At 44.1% G+C, this 19,973-nt stretch overlaps 1 long non-coding RNA gene across 3 annotated transcripts in view; it reads right to left on the bottom strand.

Moving 5' to 3' along the window:
* Nucleotides 1-559: 559 nt before the first annotated feature.
* LOC110130900 (uncharacterized) overlaps nt 560-19,973 on the bottom strand; it is a 37,361-nt gene continuing 17,947 nt past the window's right edge. Inside the window, exons 2-4 of one of the 3 annotated variants that reach the window (XR_011483038.1) lie at nt 17,809-17,966; nt 8,937-9,033; nt 560-3,271 (exon numbers count right to left, since the gene is read on the bottom strand). This is a non-coding gene — a long non-coding RNA (uncharacterized lncRNA). Of the gene's footprint in view, nt 3,272-8,936; nt 9,034-17,808; nt 18,003-19,973 lie in introns of all 3 variants that reach the window. The other 2 variants (XR_011483039.1, XR_002312012.2) reach the window with 2 other exon arrangements.

Consider the following 19,973-nt stretch of genomic DNA (forward strand, 5'->3'; position numbering starts at 1 on the left):
CACAAATCTTGTATACAATTGTTGATAGCAACATGATTCATAATAGCCAAAAAAGTAGAAGCAATACAGATGCCATCAACTGAAAAATGAAGTGTGGTATATCCACACAATGGAATATTGTGTGTGTGCTCAGCTGTGTCTGATTCTTTGGGATCCCAAGGACTGTAACCCACCAGGCTCCTCTGTCCATGGGTTTTCCCAGGCAAGAATACTGGAGTGGTTGTCATTTCCTACTCCAGGGGATCTTCCTGACTCACAGATCCAAAAATGTCTCTTCAATCTCCTGCATTGGCAGGCAGATTTTTCTCCACTCATGCAGCTTGGGAAGCCCATTGGAATATTACTTAATTCTAGAAAGAAATGTAGTACTGGTGCATGCTATAGATGAATGAACTTAAAAACATGCTACAGTATGAATGAACTTTGAAAACATGCCACAGCATGAATGAAGCAAATCACAAAAGACTACATATTATAATATATAATTATAATCACATTATAATACAGTTACAATATAATTATATGCAATAACTAGCATTGAAAAACATAGTGTCTTAAAACAACAGCAATTCTACTTCTCACAATTAATAGTTCTTCTGCCTCATGTAGCAATGGCTGGGGTACTTGGGGTGAGGGGGCCTGGGAGGTCTAGATGTCTCATTCAGTGGGTGATGGTCACTAGCTGGGTGCTCAGCTGAGACCATCACCCAGGAGCTCCAGTTCTTCTTTACATGGGCCTCTCCATATGGCTGCTTGAGCTTCCTCATAATATGACACCCAGTTACCAAGAGCATTCCCAGTCGGCAAACCCAACCTGCAAATACTTACCAAGCAGTCACTTTTACATCGTGCATGCCAATTCTCTACAGACCAAAGCTAGTCACATGGCTAAGCCCAGAGTCATTGTTGGAAAGACTTGAATGCTGAGAGTCATGGTTTATTGAGGATCACCATAATAACAGGCTTTATGAACACAAAAGTGACACATATTGTGAAAGCTTTAGAGAACAATGACAATTTTTCTTCCTCTCTGATCAGCTAGTTATGGTACCTTCCCTGTAGAACACTTACAAGCCATAGAACGTAAGCATTTATCACACATAAGACTAGCCCATTTCTGGGTGCTAGAAATCCTTTACAGAGATACGACTAAACCTGGATCTAAGGAGCTTATGGTCATGTCAGGGAGACAGGTATGCAAATACACAACTATAAAACTGTGTGATGATATAATAAAAGTACATATCTTCAAGACAAATTTGGAGCCCAGAAGAGAGGGCTCCCAAGTCTGCTTGACAGAGGAGAAGGAGGCATTTTCCAGCTAAACAAGGGCAGGGGAGAAGCACTGTAGACAGAATGAAACAGCGTGTACCATCATGACAGTCTGCTAGAATTACAGCCCAGTGCTCTGTGGTGTGTGTGTGTGTGTGTGTGTGTGTGTGTGAACTGTTGTTTAGAAGACATAGCTGGACAGGTATGTAGAGACCAGATCAGGCAGGATCTTGTATTCCATGCTAAAGTGTGCCAGGCCCTCATGACCACCCCATGGGGAATGCAGATCCATGGAAGACTTCATCAGAGGAGCAGAGAGACTGGCTTGCCCATTATGGAGATTGGCTGACTCCACATCCTTCCTTGGTTTGGGGTTTGTTTGATTCTTGCCATTTTTGTCATGCAACTCAGTGCTTCTACAAACTCCCCGCAAAGAATAATCCCCTCCACAAAACACTAAGAAGAAGTAGGGATTTTTGCTATGTTTTTACCATGTAGAGATTTATACATCTCTTAAAAAACCGAAGGTCTTATGTGTGAGACTGCAAGAGGAGTCACTTTCAAGGGTACATGATTCCTCCCAGCCCCTCACTGGCTGCCGGCAGTATCCCCATCTCTCTCTGAAAACGTTTTCAAGACCTTTCACTTCCTCTGACTCTTGGAACCTCACTCTCCCCTCCTCCTCTGCGTCATTCTCTTCCTCTTTCTCATGCAGAACAACTGATCTCAACACTTCCATTCCCATCACATCACTCATCAAAAGAAACTTGTCAACATCAGTATCTTCATATACATTGAAAGGCGTCAGAGAGTATTAATTACATAATTAAAATGTCAGTGCCTATTTCCACTGTATCTTTAAAATCTCACTTTTGGAAGCAGTATAAAGAATAGATTGAGTTGGAAACAGATTCAGACTAAACACAGAGAGATCAACAAGGAAGGCCAATGCATTAGCAAAGAAAAAATAGCAGAGAGTCTGAGACAGGTCTGCGAGATGGAGGTAAAAGGGGCAGATACTGTGGCAGTGAGGAGGCAGAATCAAGTGGATCTTGCCACTCATTGGGTTGCATAACATTCGCTAAAAATAGCACCATTACTCCTTCAAAAAAAAGAATAGGATTTGTTAGGATTTGTGACTATTTGTTGAGCCAGAGCTAGAACAGGAAATAACACTGTGATAGGAAATTAACTGGGATGTGGCCACATTGAGCCTCTCAACTCCCCACATCAGCCATATTAAAAATACCAGGGGTGACAATACAGTCATCCCTGATTTTTTAAAATATCAGATCTCACACATTTAAATAGGTGCTGGCCTCTAAGTCACCATGGGCACCCGCCACTTATTCCAACAATACTACCGCTGTTGAAATCCTTTCTGGGCTCCTCTTTTCTATCTGCATTTGGAGCCAGGATATGAGACACCCAATAGTCTGGCTTCATTACCTAATGGTGACTTTTTATTTTTCCTCTGGATAGCTTTAGCCACCTCAAACGAACAACCAAATTGCTTTCCAGACACCAAGACTAAGCCATTAATTTAGGAAAATAACTTGGGACTGGAGAACAGAAGAGATTCAGCTGAGGCTCATGGTTGGGAACACGGCAACAGCCAACAGATTTGTCACAAAGAGACGCCGGGCCTATCCTGCCCGCCTCCTCACCCCCAACTTCCTGAGCCCCACATGCCATTAGAATGTAATCCAGGCAACTTCCTGGATTACATACGGGTGTGACGTGACCCTTCGTTCCTGCGATTAGAGAAGCAAACGGGATTCAAACAGAATAAGAAAGGACACAGGAAGCTGGAAATGAGCTTTCCTCCAAAAGGGCCACTGCTGGTTTGCAACAGGATGAGGCTGAAAATGTACTTTCCTTTAGTGGACTCACTGGTCATCACCAGGATCTGCCTTCACCCGAGAAGCGTGGGCATTTGAGAGCCACTCAGGCTCAGGGGGAAGTCTGGGTATGTTCAGTATGCGCTCAGCAGACATTCCTCATTGTCAAAAAAAACAAGAGAGAGAAAGAGAAAAGAAAATGTCAGTAAGTGTAAGCTATTGGTAAGTCAATGATTTTAATACACGAGAAGTGGGAAACACAATGCCAAACTATAAAATTTGCTCAGTGTTAAATAAATGATCTGGAAAATCATGGGGACTGGTTGGTTTTTTCGCCATTTTTCAATGGAAAAACACATAGCACATAAACTACCATATACTGGCCACCGATCCTGCTGTTTCCACAGAGCTGCTAATTTCAGATAGTTGCCTTTATTTAGTTAACATAGATATATACAGCACATACCACATTCCAGACACTGTTGGAAGTATCTTATAAATACGAATTCTTTTAATTCTGATATCAGTCTTATGAATGAGGTGCTCCTATTATTTTTATTTATGCATTTTAATGATTCATTGCTAAGATGTACTTTTTTAATTAAGTGAACCATTGTGTGTCCCAATCATATTGAATTATAAAGCTTCCCATGTACTTTCTTTTTAAATTTTTAATATACATTTTTATTAGAATATAATTGCTTTATCACAAAAACTAACACAACAATGTATGGTACTCTTATTTTTACCTCTAGCTTACAGATGAAAAAACTAGGACCTAGAGAGGTTAAATAACCCACCCAAGGTCACTCAGCTAGTAAATTGTAAGTGCTGTGCTCCTAACAGCCATAATTTTCCACCTTCTGAAATTTAACTTTGGCAGTCTTTTTGTCTCTCGTACATCCTACATCCTACAATCTTTTTTCCTCCCAGGGTTTTTCTGGAGTGGCTCAAAGATAAGCTGGCCCTTGAGTGCCCTAGACAGAACGGGAAAAACAAAACTAAACTCAACTAATAACACAATCTGAGTTAAAGATCCTTAACCCAGTGATCCTTAACCCAGGCATTGCCAAACATTTTTGCCTTTAATAAAATATTATTATTATTATTATTATTATTATTATTATTTTGGCCACCTCTGGCTTATGGGATCTTAGTTCCCTGGGCCATGAAAGTGAACATGCTGAGTCCTAACCACTGGACTGACAGGAAATTCCCTAAATCTTATTTTTAGAATAGGTTTAGCTTTACATAAAAATTGTATAAATGGTACAGAGGGTCCCCATATACCACACAGCCAGTTTGCCCTATTTTTAACATCTTATTTTAGCATGGTACCTTGTTCATAAATTATTAATGATAGTTCAGTCTTTACTCAAATTCCCATGTGTGTGTGTGCATGCTCAGTTATGCCAGGCTCCTCTGGCCATGGGACTTTTCAGGCAAGAATACTGGAGTGGGTTGCCATTTTCTCTTCCAAGGGATCTTCCCATCCCAGGGATCAAACCCTCATCTCCTGGGTCTCCTGCATTGCAGGTGGACTCTTTACCTGCAGAACCATCGGGGAAACCCCAAATTCCCTCAGTTTTTACCTTTTTTGGTCCCAAGATCCCATCCAGGATCCATATCATATTTAATAGGCAAGTCTCTTTAGCTTCCTCCTGACTGTGAGAGTTTCTCAGACCTTTCCTCTTTTGGATGATCTTGACAGTCTTGAAGAGGATTTTGTAAAGTATTTTGTAGAACGTTCTTCACTGTGATTATATACAACGTTTTTCTCAGGTTAGACTGGAGCAACAAGTTTTGGTGGCGGGAGGGAGACCACAGAATAAAGCACTATTTTCATCACTTTGTGTCAAGGGGACACACTATCAATATTATTTTACTGTTGTTGATGTTGACCTTGATCTGCCTGATAATCCCCCAATCTGGGTTTCATTTTGGTCTGGTTTCAATGCTCACTTTGACCCTTCAGACTATGTTTTTCCTTGCCTTTTAGCATGGTTTGTAATTTTTTCTAGAGAGCTGGGTATGATGTACCAGGTATTAGGAACTGAGGCACACGGACCTAAATCCTCACTAAAGTGTGAGGATTCATGTTAATCTGGCTACACGTTGGTCTGTGTGCAGTGTTTGCTAGGCATTTCTGTGCCAAAAGCTTCAAATTCCTCTGTTGTCCTTTCTTTGTGTCCCTGTGGTAGCCTGGTTTGGGTTTCTCTCTGAACCTCCAGATATTAGGGTGGTGGTTACCCCTGAAAGCTCAACTGTTTGATAAGTCTAAGAAAAGTCATTGGTTTTCAATTAATTCACCTTTTTCTTTTCTTTTGTTGTAATGATCATAGTGCTGATTTCTAAGCCCCTTACTTGTTGAAGCTAAGCCAGAAGTCTTCCAAACGTTTTTAAGAGTAGAAACCTTTTCCAAATGAACTCTTATGTAACTGGGCTGGGTCTCATCACTGTGCAGCCCAACCCAATCCTAGTGCTGGAGTGTTTCCCATCTGCACTTCCACGGTCCTGTTGGGTGTCTAGGGCAGCCACTTGTCTCCATGCTGTGTTTCAGGAGATTTGCAAGTGCCCTAGGTCATTCAGTCATGGGATGTCCATGTGAGGAAGTAAGGATGGGACTCAGAAAGATCTTCAGGCATGGGCAGGAATCTTTTCAGCTGGAAAATCCAGCAGAAATGGCCAGATAGATGGTAGAAGGACCCCAGCAAACAGTAGTGTGAAGAGGAATCCATGGGGTTTCTTCCATGTGATGGTGGGTCACGTTGCCCATGAGAGGGAGGTATTTTGGTCCTCAGGCTCTGATTGGCCCCCATGAAGCTCCTTGGTGCTGGCCATTCTTTGGATATTGATCTCTAGTCTTATATGTTTTCTACCTTCTCTGTCAAGATGTGGTCCTCTAGTCTAACACTTGGACGTCATCCTTGAAAATCATGCTCAATCCTCTTCCCTTAGCTCTACTGTAACCCATCTGACCCTCAGCTGGTCCCCCAGGGATGGTGGGATGAGGGCTCTGGGGCTTCCTCCAGCCTTTACCACTCATGTCCTCGGATCAAGTCTCCATTTTGCTCTCAATGTCCTAATTATTAAGAATCTTTTTTTTCTTTTAGTAAAATGTGGCTTCACAAAGCAAAAGCTTTGACTTCCTGAATTAATATTTTGGACATGGGCGTTGACATCCTAAAGTCAAACTGAAAATTGACAATTGTTCTAATTTTTAAATTTATTCTATAGCCTTCTCAATGGGCTTCCCCAGTGACTCAGCTGTGAAAGAATCGCCTGGAATGCAGGAGATGAGCAGGAGACCCTGGTTCAATCCCTGGATTGGGAAGATCCCCTGGAGAAGGAAATGGCAACTCACACCAGTACTCTTGCCTGGAAAATTCCATGGACATAGAAGCCTGGCCAGCTACAGTTCATGGTGTTGCAAAAGTGTTGGACACAACTGAGCAACTAAACAACAATGACAATAACCTTCTCAATATTTCATAAAGCAGTTTGAATGTTTTTGACTAACTAGGAGAAAAGTCATGGATTCATAAAAAGAAATATTGAATCAAAAAACAAAGATAATTACTTTAACAATTTTTCTCTGTATTTCTTCAGATGGTGACTGTGCGTGTATGTGTGTATGTGTGTGTGTGTGTGTGTGTATACAAACTCTGGTTGGAGGGGGGATCTAGGGTTTCAGAGCCCGACACACCCAGCCTTCTCTACCACTTGCCCAGTCCTCTGAAGCCATTCTTAGAAAGGTCACCTTCACGTTGCCACATCCAGTGGTCAGTCCTCATTCCATCTTTCTTGCCCTGTCAGCAGCACTGGCATGACACGTCCTCAATCCTTCCATCTCGCTGGTTGCTCCTTTGAACCTCCCTTGCTGGCTTCTCCCCTTCTCTCCTATCACTAAATGCCAAGCTGCCCAGAGCCCCAGTCTTGTCCTCTGCACACCTCTGTTCCCTACCTGAGCTCATCCAAGGTCACAACTCTAACACCACCTCTATGTGATGACTCAGCTACATATGCCTCCAGCCCAGACCGCTCCTCCTGACTCTAGACTCCTAAACCCCATGAATTATACCATGTTGCTGCTGAATACTGTTCAGAACCAAACTCCTCTCCTTCTCTCCCAAACCTGCCCCTCTCCCCAGGATTCTGCATCTCCATAAATGGCACTTAATTTTGCTAGCTTCTTAGGCCATGAGCCTTGGCCTGCTTTTGGTCTCACCTTGCACTTGATCTATCAGCAAATTCTGTCAGTGTCACCCCACAGCTGACTGCTTCTCTTTCATTGCTCCCATCCTGGTTCAGGTCACCCAGCTATGACTGGCCTTTGGATCTCCCTACTGCTTCCTTGATGTTCTATGTTACGTTCCTCTTACTTTTACATGTAAGTAAGATCCTGTCCCCCCTTCTCTCCAGCCCTCCAGTGCCACCTAGGTTTGCAAGTCTTCTATGATCATTGTGGCGGTTGTTCAGTCGCTAAGTCATGTCCCACTCTTGCGACCCCATAGACTACCACCAGCATGCCAGGCTATCCTGTCCTTCACCACTTCCCAGAGTTTGCTCAAATTCATGTCCACTGAGTCAGTGATGCTATCTAACCTAACTCATCCTCTGCTACCTGCTTTGCCTCCTGCCCTCAATCTTTCCCAGCATCAGGACTGTGCCCAGCTAACTCTCCAACTCCATTTCCTACCTCTCGACAGCTGACTTCTCCACCCAGCCCTCACAGCCCCATTCTTGCTACTTAAATGTGCCAAAGTCATTCCCATGCCAGGGTCTTCAACACTGGCTCTTTCTTCTTCCTGGGAACTCTACCCCCAAGTACCCAGCTGGTTCTCTTCCTCACTTCCTTTGGGCTCCTTTTTACTTTTTACCTTATTGTGAGTCTTTCCCTGGCCACCCTGTTCAACACAGGGCCACCGTCTCCCTGTGTCCTCATTCTATCTATTTTTCTTCTCAGCATTTATTGTAATCTGAAATCCCACGCACTATTTGTTTACTGGGATCTCCCTTATCAAAAAGAAGCCTCAGCACTAGCAGGTGGATGTGTGCATATGTACAGCTGAGTCCCTTCACGTTCACCTGAAACCATCACAACTTTGTTTGCTAATCTGCTACACCCCAATTCAAAATGAAAATTTTTTTTTTTAATTTTTATTAGTTGGAGGCTAATTACTTTACATCATTACAGTAGTTTTTGTTATACATTGATATGAATTAGCCATGGATTTACATGTAAATTAAAAAAATAAATATTGATTAAAAAAAGCCTCAGTCGGAGCAAGATCTTTGTCTTTCTTTTGGACAGGGGCACTTTCTCCCCAGTGCTTAGAACAAGAAGAATGCCTGGTGCATAGCAGAAGCTCAATAAAGGGTGAATGAATAAATCCTGTGTGCATTGAGTACTAAGTCACGTTAGTCATGTCTGACTCTTTGAAGTCCCATGAACTGTAGCCTGCCAGGCTCCTCTGTCCATGGGATTCTCTAGGCAAGAATACTGGAGTTGGTGGCTGTGCCCTCCTCCAGGGGATCTTCACAATCCAGGGAAAGAATCTGCGTCTCCTGCATTGACAGGTAAATTCTTTACCACCAGGGAGCCCATAAGAGGTCAGATAAAAACCTGGGCTAAGTCTCATTTTTCATACTTGGTAGCCCAGTGATATTGTTCTCTCCAAACCTCAATTTCCTCAGGAGTACACTAGAAACAATATACAAACGAGAGGGAGAGAGAGAAAGGAGAGGCTAAGTACAATTGTGTGTGTAATTGCTTACTTAGCTCAACACTTAACCCACGTGACACCCTCAATAAATGCTCACCTTTAATTACTGTCTCGTCGGTTTCCATCTGCTTTTGGAATCTTGCCCTTTCCCTTCTGGATCTACAAGTTCGAGTTCTTGGAAACTTTCTTCTCTTCTAAATGGAATTTAGAAAAGAGAGAAAGGGCTTGTGTTATTGAACTTGAGATTGGTTCCCCACCTTTGTATGTGGGATTTGTTTAGTGCTTGCTGTCTGTTTAGCTGGCATTGTTCTTCTAACATCCTGGGCCCCCTTTTCTGTGTGTGAATCACACCAGCTCTGCTGAATAGAGTCATGAGAGTAACTTAGGAGCCCAGATGTGAATGGCAGGTCTGCTAAGAGCATTTATGCGTGGTGACAACTTGCCCTCTGCAACACTGTGTTAATATCTCACCTTTTGACAGTGGCATTGCTTCCAGAGGAATAATAGTTTAATTCTCATCTCTGGGTTCAGAAGAGGTGGGAGCTCACACACAAGAGGAAAGCTGTGTTTCCATCCTGAGCTACTTACAGCAGCGGCCCATGGTTGCCGTTCATGAAATCCTGTGCTGTTCTCATCTGAGGCCTGCCAGCTTCAGAGGTTAAGTTTCCAAGACCAAAGGAAAGCGGGGGCTGGAGGAATTTTGGAAAGAGTCCAGGGCTGCCTAGGCAAGCCAACTCAAATAATCCCAGCAAGCAGAAGTTTGCTTGGACCTGAGCTGGCTGTCTAGACGGTCATGATTGCACGCAGGTATGACCTTGTACTTCATTTGGCCTGTGTTTAACTTGTGTTAAGGAGTCTGTCAATGAATGTCTCAGTTTGGGTGCCCCCAGAAATGGCTCCAGCTTCCCAGATGGTGGAGTGGTAAAGAATCCCTTTGCCAATGCAGGAGACACAAGAGATGTGGGTTCGATCCCTGAGTCAGGAAGATCCCCTGGAGCCGGAAAGAGCAATCTGCTCCAGTATTCCTGCCTGGAAAATCCCACAGACAGAGGAGCCTGGCGGGGCTACCCTCCATAGAGTCACAAAGAGTCAGACATGACTGAGCACACATACGCACACGCGCACAGAAATGGCTTCAAAAGGAAGGATTTCAGACCAATTAATTCACTGAGGGAGCACTCCTAGGATGTCCTGGCAGGGGAAAGCAGGAGGAGGAGGTAGAGAAGGGAAAGAGGCTGAGAGAGGGTGTGTGTCCAGCTAGCTAACACCACAGGCAGCTAGGCCTCAACCCTGGGAACAGATTGAGTTCATTGTAAAAATGCCCCAGAATCATAGCCCAACATGAGCACGTCCAGCCTGCCAGGAAGGTAAGATTCTCTCCATCCTCTTGGGCAGAGACTCACAGGTGAGCTTGCCTGCAGCGTGTAGAGAGCATCTTGGGTGTATGTGCAGGGCTTCGCCAATATTTTCAGCCAATGAGTCAAAACACCGAATTCCCTAAATTTAAAACATTAACGTCCAGCCCTCACCCCACTCCTCTGAGAGACAGTTGAATCATGGTCGTCAAGATACAAAGCTAGGAAACTTGGCAGCTGAGTTCTCCTTCTGCCAGAAACCCTTTTAAAGAACTATGTCTATTAAGTGCTTACGATGTGCCAGGCGCTCAAATCATCTCATCTCATTTTTATAACAACACAAGGAGGTGAGAGCTATTAATATTTTCACTCACGTTGCATGATGAAGTCACTGAAGCTCACAGAATCCAGGAACCTGCCTGAGATCAGAGACTCGGTACAAAGTGAAGCAAAGATCTGGACCCAGGCCATCTGAGCCTAGTGGGCTACAGTCCATGGGGTCGCATGAGTGGGACATGACTTAGCGACTAAACCGCCACAGCCACCACGGCTGAATCTAGAGCTCAGCCCTCCTTCCTGCCCATGGCCCCGGCAGCAAGGCTCCCTGAGGCCCAGGGAAGCAACTGCTGCTCTTTGAACTGTTTGCTAACCAGTCTGTTGGTCCTTATGTTGAGGAGGGGTTTGTCTCTTTGCATCTAGATCCTTTCAAGCTGGAGGAAAGATGGAAGGAAGCTGGCATTTTGTAGATCTGCTCTCCCCCGCGGCGTCTCCTGCAGTGCCCAGAACAGCCTGAAAGATGGGGGGCAGGATTCCCCCACATTACAGCTGGAAAACCCCAGTGAAGTTCGGAGAAATGAAGCCACCTGTCCACACCCAGCACTAGGGAGGCCGAGGGGCGAGGCAGATGGAATGGGCTGTGGAGTCAGCCCCCGTCCAAATTCCAGTCAGGCCTCCCTCCTCCTGACCTGGGTAGAAGGAGCCTTGATTCTGACCCACACACACATTCTACTAAAGCACTCAGGGTATTTTATTGCACAGTGGGCGTGTGTGCTCAGTCACTCAGTCGTGTCCAACTGCTTGTGACCCCATGGACTGTAGCCCACCAGGCTCTGCTGTCCATGGGGTTCTCCAGGCAAGGATACTGGAGTGGGTTGCCATGCTCTCCTCCAGGGGATTCTCCCAATCCAGGGACCGAACCCAGGTCTCCTGCAGCTCTTGCATCTGCTTGCATTAGCAAGCGGATTCTTTACCACTGCACCACCTTCGAAGCCCTTATTGCACATTGATTTCCAAATGTTCTCACCGGGAGTCCTCTGACGACATTTGAAATGCCAATTTAAATCAATGAGTGTTGAAAAAGTGTATCAAGACAATAAATGAATGAACAGGACCTACGTTCAAATCTTGGTTCTGCCATTTCTCTCTTTAGGGCCTTGGGCTCAGAGGAGCCTGGATTCACCTGCCCAGGCCTGTGTCACCCAGAGCCCCAGGCTTGTCTCTGCCTGCCCAAAGGCCCCGTGGGACTGTACCACGGTCACCCTCTCTGCTGCTCCATCACTTGGCTCTCCCTCCCCACCCCATCCCCACCACCTTTAAAGCACTTTGCCTCATTCCTTCAAGGTCTAGAAAAGTGACTAAAGTTTCTCTGACAAATCTATTCCCTCTGAAGTGTGGATGGCGCCTAATAGCCCAAGAGCACCACCTTTATGTGGGGATTTATATTTTAACAACATATAATTTTAATATATAATAATTGAACACCATTTACCTGCTAAACACCTAGTGGCTCAGATGGTAAAGAATCCACCTGCAATTCGAGAGACCTGGGTTTGATGCCTGGGTTGGGAAGATCCCCTGGAGGAGGGCATGGCAACCTTCTACAGTATTCTTACCTGGAGAATCCTCATGGACAGACGAGTTTAGCGGGCTACAGTCCATACAGCCGCAAAGAGTTGGACACAACTGAGTGATTAAGCACAGCACAAGCACCCAGTGACTCGGTTCGGCAGAATAACAAATATAATAACTAATAGTTACTTCACTGCTCTCTCTGCCAATCAGTTTTAAGTGGTTCACAAGTGTAAACCTCACACTAACTTTATAAAGTTGTTAGAATAGATTGTCAAATATCTCCCCATCAGCCTGTCACTGGTGTCTGGAGTCTTATAATCTGATGGTTATCCAATCCATGAAGCCCTGCCACAGCACCTGGCACATAATAGGTGTAAAGTGGACTCTGAGACAAGGATTCTAGTGGAGGTGGTTCATCGGGAAGGGAGGTGCAGAAAACGTTGAGAAAGGGTTGGGGAGGCATACAGGGAAAGGAAGGCAGCCTACAAAAGTGTGTGTCATCAGATAAACCAAAGCTGTGGGCTGCTGGAACTCAGTCTCATGGGAACACTGGAAAATGGTGTAGAAGATGTGCCCGAGTATTATCCACCCCACGAGTGACAGTGCCAAGGCATTTATAGGTAAATTCAGTCATGGGGAGACTGCTCCTAAGGAGCCTTAGCACTTTATCTCTCCCTCTGTCTGCGAGCAAACGCAGAGTGACTTTGGAGAAATCCCACAGGTAGAAGAGGTAGGGGTACCAGCAGATGAAGCTGGTTGAAGTGCATCCAAGTGGTGAAGCTCGAAGGATGTAGACAGACACCAGCAGCGTCCATGACAGTGTTGGCAGATATAAGTGGAATGAACAGATGAATGAATGAATGAGATGACAGTGGTGATAGGATGTAAAGATGCCCTGGTTTTCATTGATCTGATGTAACTCTTAGGCCTTCCACCATCTTAGTGAGATTCCATCATTCGGGACAGTACAGCACAGAATATCCAGGGTGTCTGATCTTGTCAGTAGCAAGAAGAAAGGGAGGAAAGTGCTTTACAAGAGTCCTGGGAACAAGGACAGAGTTCTGGGTTCAAACTGTTCACCCCCATATGACATCTCCCATCATACATCTGAAGTTTTCATCACAGAATGCCAAGGCCTCTGCAGTAGCTGCCAGGGAAACAAAAAAGACCTCAGAGGGCAGATGTCATCAATTTTTCACTTTCTCACTGTGAACCCAACCATAATTCTAACCTTGGTAACACAAGGCCAGTGGAAACTATGTGCAGCACATGTTTGGTTTAAATTCTCTGTTGATTTCTCTTGATTTATAGGTTAAAACGAGGCCAATGCAAGTCTTTCCCCCACCCTACCAATTTCTGTCTTGAACTAAGGGTTCAATATTTTGTCAAACTATACTTTTTGTTATTTTTAGCCTCATAAAAATGATTAAAACTTAAAAAGCCCGGCACAGGGTTGGAAAGTAGTTTTTCTTTTTTGTTTCCAGAATTATTACATGTTTCTGAATTAGCACAGCTCCAGGTCCCAAGAACCACATGATCTCACTGCTCTTAAAGACAGATTTTTCATACTAATTTTTTTAATGATATGTCAAACCAGAAAACAGAGCTTTAGATCCATATGCAGCACATATGGTCATGGCTTTAGGGTCAACGACGAGAAACAACTTTGATAAAATCCTCTCCAGAAAAACCTAGCTTTCCTGAAAAAGAGAATATCTTGTTTCTGCCTCTTTCTCCTTCTTCTCCTCTTCCTTCTTTTTCTTTCTGCACTTTCCAAGAGGAACATTTTTTTTCTCTTTTTAAAATGTATTTATTTAACTGGAGGATATTTACCTTACAATATTGTGATGGCTTTTGCCAAACATCAACATGAATTGGTCACAGGCATGTGTGTCCCCTCCATCCCGAGCCCCCCGCCCACTTCCCTCCCCACTCCATCCCTCCACATTGTGACAGAGCGCTGGCTTTGGGTGCCTTGCATCATACATCAAACTCCCACTGGTTATCTATTTTCCATACGGTAATGTATAAGTTTCAATGCTATTCTCTCAAATCTTCCCACCCTCTCCCCCCATTGAGTTCAAAATTCTGTTCTTTCTGTCTGTGTCTCCTTTGCTGCCCTGCACGTAGGATTGTTGGTACCGTATTTCTAGATTCTAACATATGCATTGATATATGACATTTGTCTCTCTTTCTCACTTACTTCACTCTGTATAATAGGCTCTACGTTCATCCACCTCATTAGAACTGACTCAAATGCATTCCTTTCTATAGCTAAGTAATATTCCATTGTGTATTTGTGCCACAACTTCCTTATCTATTCATCTGCCAACAGACATCTAGGTTGCTTCCATGCACTAGCTATTGTAAATAGTGCTGCAATGTACATTGGGATACTTGTGTCTTTTTTGATTCCGGTTTCCCCAAGAGGAATTTTGGGAGTAAAGATCAAATAGGCTTTGAATTCAAGTCTCATGTCTTGGAGAGAGCTTAGAAGTTGCTCAAAAGAAGAGGTCAAGAAGATATGTGTTGATTTGCTTAAATATGTGCAGGTTTTAGACTCCTTGGAAGGAAAATTGTGACCAACCTACGCAGCATATTAAAAAGAAGAGACGTTACTTTGTCAACAAAGGTCCATCTAGTCAAGGCTATGGTTTTTCCAGTGGTCCTGTATGGATGTGAGAGTTGGACTGTGAAGAAAGCTGAGTGCCAAAAAATTGATGCTTTTGAATTGTGGTGTTGGAGAAGACTCTCAAGAGTCCCTTGGACTGCAAGGAGATCCAACCAGTCCATCCTAAAGGAGATCAGTCCTGGGTGTTCATTGGAAGGACTGTTGCTGAAGCTGAAACTCCAATACTTTGGCCACCTCATGCAAAGAGTTGACTCATTGGAAAAGACCCTGATGCTGGGAGGGATTGGAGGCAGGAGGAGAAGGGGACGACAGAGGATGAGATGGTTGGATGGCATCACCAACTCAGTGGACATGAGTTTGAGTAAACTCCGGGAGTTGGTGATGGACAGGGAGGCCTGGTGTGCTGCGATTCATGGGGTCGCAAAGAGTCGGACACGACTGAGCGACTGAACTGAACTGAATGGGGGATTGTCTACCGGGAACTAGAAGTAATTCTATTAGTTATAAACTAAGACTGTTACAAGTCCACTTTGAAAAACTCATGCTAGGGAACCAACAGGCAAAGAAGGGGGCTACCATACTGGCCAGGGTGATTGACTTTCTCCAGGAGAAATGGAATTGCTATGACACACTGTGGGAAGAGAAGAGAATGTCTGGATCAGAGGCAGATGTTGGGGCATCACTTAGCAATACCGTGCCCTGTGATTAAAATTAATGGAACACTACAACTCAATGAAGACAAGGCTACTAGTAGTAGAATTAGAGTTTGGATGATTCCATCAGACCAGGAACTATGATCAGTTGTAGGACTTTAGGAGGGCAAAGCAAATGTAGAAAGGATAATAGAAGGAAGAAAGTATAAATACGAGAAAGGATAACATGACCAGTTGCAGAAATGATGGCTATAATAGTTATGAACCATTTCTTCTTTTCTTTGATATGTTTGTATCATATATGTATATAAATACCTATTTATATGGTTGTATGTGTGGCTATATATACCCACATATACATATATATAAACTCAGTTCAGTTCAGCCGCCCAGTCATGTCCAACTCTTTGTGACCCCATGGACTACAGCACGCCAAGCTTCCCTGTCCATCACCAACTCCCAGAGCTTGCTCAAACTCATGTCCATCAAGTTGGTGATGACATCCAACTATCTCATCTTCTGTTGTCCCCTTCTCCTCCTGCCTTCAATCTTTCCCAACATCAGGGTCTATATATATATATATATATATATATATATATATATATATATATATATTTATATATACATTTTATATATTCTTTGTCTTTCTTTTTCCCCTTATCCTATTCATTCACTCTGTAACAAAAGCTGTGGTGAAAGAGGTAAACCTTTATATCTTGACATTTAAGTTACAAGATATTTAAGAGAGGGATGATTCAGCTAGTAGTGAAAATAAATGTAACCCAGAGATGAATAAATGTACACTGATTTGGAGAAAGTTAGCCTGTTTTCATTTGTATGAAAAACTGTTGTATTGTTAATAGCATGATCTTGTATTGTCTTTATTTGAAAGTTAAATACAGAAAAAAAGAAAGATGTACTAAGTTGATAAGGGTTGCACTGTTTGGAATCATTCCATTGTCAACTTACTTAAGCTGGAAACGCTTTGAAAAGTTTCCTTCTCTTTCTCTCCCTATTCTGCATAGTTCCAGGTTAGAGTAGGCTGAAAGAGGAGCCTGTTCAATATTTGGAAGATGGAAGTAAAGCAGTGGCCATTGCTCTCAGCAGACATGCAGAGCGTCCTCAGATATAGTACTGGAGAGATGAAGCGTCCTTAGCGGGTCCCAGCTTTCCTGTGCTCTCATGCTCCCCCACGTCTAACCCCCATTGCCTTGCCACTGCTAACCTGGGAGGCTCATTATGCTCCTTGTGTTGGGAGATGACTGTTTTCATGGAAGCAATATTTGTGACTCCATCTAGATTGCAGATTGTGCCAGGGCTCAATTAGGGATGCACAGTAACATTTAATATTAGAGGAATAAGGAGTTCATTATGGGAGTCAGATCTTTCACAAGTATCAGAGAAGCTGGGGAACAGAAGGGGTGAAAAGAGAAATAAAAGGATCAAAGAAGGAGCTATGAACCAGACCTCCTGAAGCCCAGGTGAAGGAGAACAAGCTGGCATGTGCAGGGAGCCGTGAGGAGCCAGGATCCAGCCTTGGGAGTAGCCTGCAAAAGGGCAACTCTCATAGGAGTCTATAGGGAGTCCATGACCTTGACCTACAAAATCTCTGTGCCCAGAGATGAGCACTGGTTACCAGGCCAGCAATCAGAAGTATGAGCTGGATGCAAAGCAAAGACGACAAGCTGGTTGACAAGGATAGCTAGAAATAGACTGATGCCTCCAGTCTTGCATTAAAAAAAGTATCAGTTCTTGCAAACATTATTATTTTCACTAAAATTTTCTATTACTGTTCATCTCCCACTGGCATTTGCCTTCTCACTGGCATTTTTGGGTATATTAAAACATGTCATTCATGCCCCGTGTCTGCTGACAGACATGAGATATGGTGGTGAAGCTGAGCACTTCAAAGCCAGGACGCTGGAACTGAACCCAAAGGGGACACAGAAATGAAAGGTGAATCCAGGGCCACCTGAATCTGAAGGCTTTCTCTGTCATACCCATGGCAGCCCTGCCCACACCTGTCTGCAGCACTCCGATTACACCTTGCTCCAGACTACACTGGAATTACAGTGGGTCTTCATGCAATTCAAGAGCTGTAAAACTCCCCTGCATCCCTGGCCACCTTTTAGTTCTGTAGTAAAGTATTATCAACCTTTTTGTGGAATGTTTTACCAATTGCTGTCAGAGAACTTGGGTTCCCCATGATAGAGATCAAAAGCTAACATTCTTAGCAAAGACTTTATAGGTACCAAAGTCTATTTGCCATTAAAAATGGATATTTCCAGGCATTCCATTACTGTATTGATCATTTATTATGTTTCCAGGATGTAAATGTTGTAATAGTGACATTGAGGATATATTTTACTGCTCTGGCTTTTAACATGAGGAAATAGAAATTCTTTGCATAGCTGGAAATGGTCTTGAACGTATAAGTTTACTGCCAAGATTTAACCTTACAATTAGTGTCATACTTACAGAATGACCTGGAGATCTTAGTCATTTTTCTGAAACAGAAACTTGCATCATACTGTTACCCAACTGATTGCTTCAACCCCTTGGTGTCACACAGGCCACAGGACTCTGGCTCACATGAAGGAGTCCTATCCCCCAAGAAGTCTTCTTAGGCAGGTGGGCTGGAGGACAGACAGAAGCAGACACATCCTGAGTACCTTAAAGAAAGCATAAGACCTCACTTGGGGCAAATCCATTCCTTGGGTTCATTGACTGAAGGTGACAAATGTCATCCAAAGTAAAAGAGGAATTCAGGGGGAGGCTAAGAAGCCATTCAGAGAACAGAAGAGAAAGATGGAGAAGAGGCAGTGAGGGATCTGACAGACACAAATGGGAGGCCTCTGCAGAGAACTGCTGTCTTCTTGACTGCCTGGCTCCTGTCTCACGTGTCACTCTGCTCAAGACTCCAATCCAGGGAGACAGCAATTGGTTCTGCTGAAAGTTTCAGGCTTCTATACCTTGGGAGAAGGATGGTTCCCCCAAAAGAAATCAGATGTTCTCACCAGATAATGAGGTCACAGTGTCATGAAAAGATGGGGCTTGTGGTTTCCGCCCACTGACGCTTTCTGGGCCGGTAATTTGAGCATGGCCAGGCCAAGAGACGGACTTCCCTGGTGGCTAAGATGGTAAAGCGTCTGCCTATGATGTGGGAGATCCAGGTTCGATCCCTGGGTCAGGAAGACCTCCTGGAGAAGGAAATGGCAACCCACTCCAGTACTCTTGCCTGGAAAACTCCATGGACAGAGGAGCCTGGTAGGCTACAGTCCATGGGGTCGCAAAGAGTCAGACACAACTGAGCGACTTCAATGTCAATGTCAAGGCCAAGAGATAGGGCTGGCCCAAGGGTGAACCCTTCATCTCAGGGTCAGATTTCCACCTCCTCTTCTCCTACTCAGCATCTTTAAGTTTAGGGGATGGTCTAGACCAAGATGACATTTGTACTGCCAAAAGCACCAACCATCCAAAGTCTGGCATACGCCACACCAAGAAAGCTCTGAAAGGGAATCCAAATGACAATGAGGTAAATTTTTCCAGGCATCTCTCTTTCTCTCCAGTTATGAATGTGAAAAGTCCTACTATCTATGCAGAGAAGTCACCACAGGGAAGTTCGCTGAGGCTGTTAAATTTCTTTGCTGCCTGAGAACTGTTTAGATCTTAACCCCAAATCCCTTCCCTCCTGTCAAATGCATCTTTTGGCCCTAATTCTGAGCCCCCACTTACATAGCTGCCAATATCTGGAATAGTCTCACAGCCAAGCCAATGAGTCAGTGTTCTGAGTTTCTTCAGATCTCCAGAGATTTACTTCCAGAAGCTTCCAACGACACCCTTAGGATGCATGAATATGTCTGAACATCTAGTTAGACGTACACTTGTGGGAGCATGTGTACATGGATTCATTTATCTGCCTTCATCCTGTCTTCTGCTTCAGATCAGGAGAGTCCCAAATAGAAGAGTCACATCTGGTTTGTTTTTTGGCCTCTCCCCACAGCCTCTAGCAAAGTGAAGACACAGTCAGCATTGCTAACTAGCTCCCATAAATAACGCGGTGAAAAGGGAACACGTTAGGAGTCAGAGGACCATGCTCTACTCCCAGTTTCATGATTCCCTTGCTCACGATTCCGTGGGCAAGCCATTCAGACCCCCAACCATCTGTCCTCTCATCTCGGCAAAGGTGGCCATGATTCATTTATTATGTAAGCCTTAAGGTTGTTGTCAAGCTCAAACGAGACGGCCAACATGAAAGTGGTAGACAATCCCAGTTATAAACGTGCCACATGGTTCCTAGGTCATCCTGGCCTGCCAGAGACAATCTGCATGAAAACTGGGCAAGTTCAGCTAGCCTGGGCAATTCTGGTGCCCCAGTTCTTCCGGGACTGTGTCCCACGCTTATGCCTTTTAGGGAACATTTAAGCTGTGAGGTCAAAGGGCAAAGACCCTGGCATTTTATTTTGAGTAGAGCAGTAAGCACAATAAAAAGGGCACTCTGAAAGCCAGAGACAGTAAGTACTTGGTCAAAGGACATCAAGGAGTCAGGCTCTTCCTTTCTCAGCAGTGTGTCTCTAACGCCTCTTTTTCCATCTGCCCCACCACGAAGACACTTGTTCACACTCAGCCTGGTTCCTGCCTGG

Source organism: Odocoileus virginianus, chromosome 23, assembly GCF_023699985.2.
Source record: "Odocoileus virginianus isolate 20LAN1187 ecotype Illinois chromosome 23, Ovbor_1.2, whole genome shotgun sequence".
NCBI lineage: Eukaryota > Metazoa > Chordata > Mammalia > Artiodactyla > Cervidae > Odocoileus > Odocoileus virginianus.